The sequence below is a fragment of the Dipteris shenzhenensis genome, chromosome 25 (assembly GCF_047967505.1).
Source record: "Dipteris shenzhenensis isolate YYH24624 ecotype China chromosome 25, Dip_SZ_1.0, whole genome shotgun sequence".
Taxonomy (NCBI): Eukaryota; Viridiplantae; Streptophyta; class Polypodiopsida; order Gleicheniales; family Dipteridaceae; genus Dipteris; species Dipteris shenzhenensis.
The window spans coordinates 18768088-18774087 of NC_141620.1; positions in this window are offsets into that span (position 1 = coordinate 18768088).

The following is a 6000-nucleotide window of genomic DNA, read 5'->3' on the forward strand; positions in this document are numbered from 1 at the left end:
GTGATTAGATCACCAAGTGGGATACAGCTCTTGTAGAGGCAGTATGGATTGGACATGCTGTCCAAATATGGGATGACAGGCTGTAAGCCTATTTCAGTTCCTTTGGAGCAGAATGTGAAGCTGAGCGCAGATGCAGGTGAGCTTCTGGAAGACCCTACTATGTACAGATGCATAGTAGGAAGTTTGATTTACATGACTATTACCAGGCCAGATTTGAGCTATGCTGTTGGGTTGGTAAGTCAGTTTATGCAAGCTCCAAGGAAACTGCATTTGGATGCGGCTAGATGCATACTCAGGTATGTGAAGTCCACATTGCAGTATGGACTATTTTATGAGGCTGGGGTTCAGATACAGTTGCATGGATACACTGATGCTGATTGGGCTGGTAGTATTTCTGATAGACGATCTACCAGTGGATATGTGTTCTCTTTTGGGAGTGCTGCAGTCACTTGGAGCAGCAAGAAACAGCCTACAGTTGCCTTGTCGAGCACAGAGGCTGAGTATAGGGGTGCAGCAATGGCTGCATGTGAGGTAGCTTGGTTGCATAAGCTACTCTATGATATGCATCAGTCTACAGATGGGCCAGTTGTCATTTATTGTGACAACATGAGCAGCATACACTTGGCAAAGAACCCAGTTTTTCATGCTAGAACAAAGCACATTGAGGTGCATTATCACTATGTGCGGGAGAAGGTTTTACTAGGTCTTATTGATCTAGTTTATGTCAGCACAGAGGATTAGATAGCTGACATATTCATGAAAGCATTGGGCGCAGAGAAGCCGCGCAAGTTCAGAGACCTGCTTGGTGTGCAGGAATTGGGATTGAGCTCGAGGGGGAGTGTTGAGATATTGAGCTCCACTCGCGATATGCCAGGGTGACCGTTGTGTATTTATGTCACCGACTTGTTAGCTGGAGATGCGGTTGGTACACCGCCCACGAATAATAGCTAGATGACAGCTATCCTTATCTACTCTAGTTTGTGGCTCAGTTAGTATGCCACCTTAGTTAGTTGAGTTTGGTTTGAGACCCACATATAGGGTTCTTCTATTTTCTTTGTACTTGAGTTCTTTTGGCTTTCACAACTAAGAAGAGGAAAACTGTTTTTAGCCTCCACCTTTGTGTGTATTCCCCCATTGTGATTGTGAGAAAGCCTCAAGTGAGACTCCTTCCCTCTCTCCCACTATCTTCACAAGGAGTTCATTACAGGAAATGAAAAAGAACCTATTCTTCCTAATGTTCCCAATCAACAGGAAATGCAGGCATTTAAAGGATGGCATGAGAGAGCCAGGAAAGTTATGTACTGGCTGTCTATCAGTATTTTGGACTCTATGATTGTGCATATTCAGGATGCAAGTACACCAAAGGAGGCATGGGATACTTTGGCAAAAATGTACAGCACAAATACGCAAGCCAGGAAAATGCAGCTCAAACAGGAGTTGCACAATGTGTAGAGAGAAAATTTGAGCATAAATGACTACCACATGAAGGTGAAGAAAACTGCAGATGCACTTGCTTCCATTGGGTCGCCAGTGGAAGATGATGATCTAGTTTTTGTGACCTTAAATGGTCTAGGAAAGGATTATGCATAGTTCCAGACATCCATTCCCGTCCGTGAAAAATTTCTTGATTTTGAAGAGTTGTTTGCTCTTCTAATTTCTGAAGAGCAGAGAAATGGGGGTGCATCTTCTTCAGGAGGAACTTCAAAAGAAACTATCTTCTACTCAAATGCTGGAAGAGGTAGAGGCAGAGGTAGAGGATGTTGAGATATCGAGCTCCACTCGCGATATGCCAAGGTGACCATTGTGCATTTATGTCACCAACTTGTTAGCTGGATGACAGCTATCTTTATCTACTCTAGTTCGTGGCTCAGTTAGTATGCCACCTTAGTTAGTTGAGTTTGGTTTGAGACCCACATATAGGGTTCTTCTATTTCTTTGTACTTGAGTTCTTTTGGCTTTCACAACTAAGAAGAGGAAAACTGTTTTCAGCCTCCACCGATGTGTGTATTCCCCCATTGTGCATGTGAGAAAGCCGCAAGTGAGACTCCTTCCCTCTCTCCCACTATCTTCACATGGTATTAGAGCCTTGTTCGTGGTAAGGAGCTCAAGAAAGCAAACCAAGTTCACGGTGTCCTGGTAAGAGGACCAGTGTTGCTTTCCTATTTCGAGTTTGGGAGCAAATCTCTGCAGGTAGCACAGCCAGAAGTGCAAGAGTGCACTGTCTCAGATTGAGATGCCCTTCGTGGTGTGGCGAGAGTGTAGTATATGCTGCGGGAAAGGGGGAAGCCCTTGATGACTTTATTTTTCTGATTCGAGGCCATTTCGGGGCCCGTTTTTAAGGCGGAAGTTCTTCATAGGCACTCAGAAAAAGGCCCTGTTTTGGCTGTGCGACCATTGCTCGGCTAGTCGGTGAAAAGTTGCCACAGAAATTGCATCGTATGCCTGTGTGCAGAGATATTGGGAGTTGCAGAATCATGCTTGTTGCCTATTGATGCAAAATCGTCACTAGGAAGTGACTGTGTGGTGAAATACCACTTTCATCAGTTTTGCAGATCTGCCCGTGTGAGGCAAAAGCTGTGTTTTTTTGCAGTGACAGAATATTTTGTAGTGTTCTGTAATGGCAGCTGATTCTCTTTCACAGATTGTCACTGAAAAGCTTGACAAGAACAACTTCCAGGCATGGAAGATTAGAATGATGAATTTCCTTATGGGAAAAGGCTATTGGGAGTTCATTATAGGAAATGAAGAAGAACCTGTTCTTCCTAATGTTCCCAATCAACACAAAATGCAGGCATTTAAAGGATGGCATGAGAGAGCTAGAAAATTTATGTACTGGCTGTCTATCAGTATTTCGGACTCTATGATTGTGCATATTCAGGATGCAAGTACGCCAAAGGAGGCATGGGATACTTTGGCAAAAATGTACAGCACAAATACGCAAGCCAGGAAAATGCAGCTCAAACAGGAGTTGCACAATGTGCAGAGAGAAAATTTGAGCATAAATGACTACCACATGAAGGTGAAGAAAGTTGTAGATGCACTTGCTTCCATTGGGTCACCAGTGGAAGATGATGATCTAGTTTCTGTGACCTTGAATGGTCTAGGAAAGGATTATGCATAGTTCCGGACATCCATTGCCGTCCGTGAAAAATTTCCTGATTTTGAAGAGTTGTTTGCTCTTCTAATTTTTGAAGAGTAGAGAAATGGGGGTGGATCTTCTTCAGGAGGAACTTCAAAATAAACTGTCTTCTACTCAAATGCTGGAAGAGGTAGAGGCAGAGGTAGAGGAGGCCGATCTGTAGGCCATGGTAGAAATCAGAATATGTAGCAAACTCAAGAAAACCAGTCCTATGCAGGAGGACGTGGTAACTCTAGAGGCAGGGGGAGCCAAAGAGGCCGTGGTGGATGGCAGAGAGGCCAAAATGCAAACAGCAATGTTGAATGCTACTATTGTGGTAAAATGGGTCATATGGCTAAGGACAGCTACAAAAAGCAAAATGACATTATGAATGGAAAATTGCAGCAAGGCAATTATGCATCTTCTAGTAGACAGGGTGATGACAGAAATGAGCATCTATTTATGGTACAGCATATGACCAATTCTATGACAAGTGCAGAAGAACGAAATGATGTGTGTTATGTTGACTCAGGTGCATCAAACCACATGACAAGTCATACAGAATGGATGCAGGATGCAAGGAAATTGGAAAAGCCAGGATTTATGGAGACTGGTGATGATACTGCACATCCTATTGTGTAGATTGGTAAAATTCCTTTGTCTATGCAGGATGGGAAAAAGAAATACCTGTCCGATGTATTTCATGTCCCGAACATCACCAAGAACCTAGTTTTTGTTGGTCAAATGGTTGAGCAAGGCTTGCAGGTCAGATTTAATCCTCATGGATGCTTTGTTGAGGATATGAAAAATAACGGTCGCTTGATAGCAAAAGGAAAGAAGAAGGACAGGATGTTTACGTTGGATGCGGACATGCCTGAATTGAGTGCAGCAATGTTTGCACATGGGACCGATGTAGTTGCAGATATTGATATCTGGCACAAAACGCATTGGTCATGTTAATATACAGTGACTTAAATGAATGCAAGCCCAAAATATTGTTGCAGGATTACCTAAATTCAAGGTTGCAAAAATGCACAAGGTTTGTGAAGCCTGTCAATTTGGAAAACAGGCAAGGAAACCTTTTCCTAGGCATGTTCAAGAGAGTAAAAAGCCATTGTAATGAATCCACTCTGATGTGTGGACTACTAAAGCTACATCTATTGGAGGCTATCACTATTTTGTCACATTTATTGATGACTTCAGCAGAAAACTTTGGGTGTATTTTATGAAAAAGAAAAGTGAAGTGTTTGGGCACTTCAAAGCTTTTAAAGCTATGGTTGAAAAAGAAACAGGCGTGCAAATAAAATGCCTAAGGTCAGATGGAGGGGGAGAGTACCTCTCGAATGAGTTTGCAAGGTTCTTGCAGGAGCATGGTATAAAGAAGCAATATTCATGCAGTCATACCCCACAGCAAAATGGAATTGCAGAAAGGAAAAACAGGCATATTGGAGAGGTATCTCGGGCCATGCTAAATGAAAAATGTCTACCAGATTACTATTGGGATGAAGCAGTTGCTACAGTAGTTTATATAATGAAAAGGACTCTCACTGTAGCAATACATGGCATGACACGAGAGGAGATGTATACTGGTAGGAAACCAGACATTTCTCATTTGAAAATTTTTTGTTGCATTGCCTATGTTCATGTTCCAGATGAGTTGAGGTCCAAGTTGGATCCAAAAGCTGAGAAGTGTGTCTTTATTGGTTATTCTCTGCAGCAAAAAGGGTATAGATGCTATAACCCTTCTACACAAAAGTTCACAGTGAGCAAAGATGTTGTTTTTGATGAGATGAGCAGCTGGTATAAACCAGTAAATGTGATGATTGATGTAGATGCACAAAATGGTAATGCTGCATAGAATTCACAGCAGCAATCACAAAATATCATTGGACCTGCAGTGTCCTCTAGCAGTGGTTCACATACTTTGCCATGGACAAGCAGATTGAGATCAGGAGAATCTCCTCAAAGCAATGCAGAGAGTGGTATGCAGGTATCACGAAAAGGAAAAGAGAAGGTAGATCAGCCTATGTTTGATGTGAATGCTGTGGATGGTGAATCCAGTGGCTCAGAACAGAGCATTGATGATGAGTTGGGTATTCCTTCTGTTGTTACACCTGGAGTAAGGAAGACCAAGGATGTTTTGAGAGCACCTGGAAGTGAGCCTATTTTGCGCAGGTCTACTAGGGTTAGGTATCCTGTGGATAGGCTGAAATATGATGGATTTACAGCCATTCACTATGCGTATATGGTCAAAGTGATACAGGAACCAGAACCCACTTCTTTTGAGCAAGCCATGGGAAATGAAAAATGGGAGAAAGCCATGGATGAAGAAATGGATGCCTTGGAAGCAAATGCTACATGGGAATTGGTGCCTTTACCTAAAGACAAGAATGCAATTGGCTGTAAGTGGTTTTATAAGATCAAGCACAATGCAGATGGTTCTGTGAATAGATACAATAGTTGTGAAGGGGTATGCACAGTCATATGGCATTGATTATGAAGAAACTTTCAGTCTGGTTGCAAGGATGGAAACCGTAAGAGTAGCCATTGCTATGGCTACATCAAATGGATGGTCTTTACATCAGATGGATGTAAAGAATGCCTTCTTGCACAGTGATTTGCAAGAAGAGGTCTTTATGGAGCAGCCACCAGGTTATGTTCATGCTATTCATCCTGAGTTTGTTTGCAGGTTGAAGAAAGCCTTGTATGGCTTGAAGCAAGCACCTAGAGCATGGCCTATTTCAGTTCCTTTGGAGCAGAATGTGAAGCTGGGCAAGGATGCAGGTGAGCTTCTGGAAGACCCTATTATGTACAGATGCATAGTAGGAAGTTTGATTTATATGACTATTACCAGGCCAGATTTAAGCTATGCTGTTGGATTG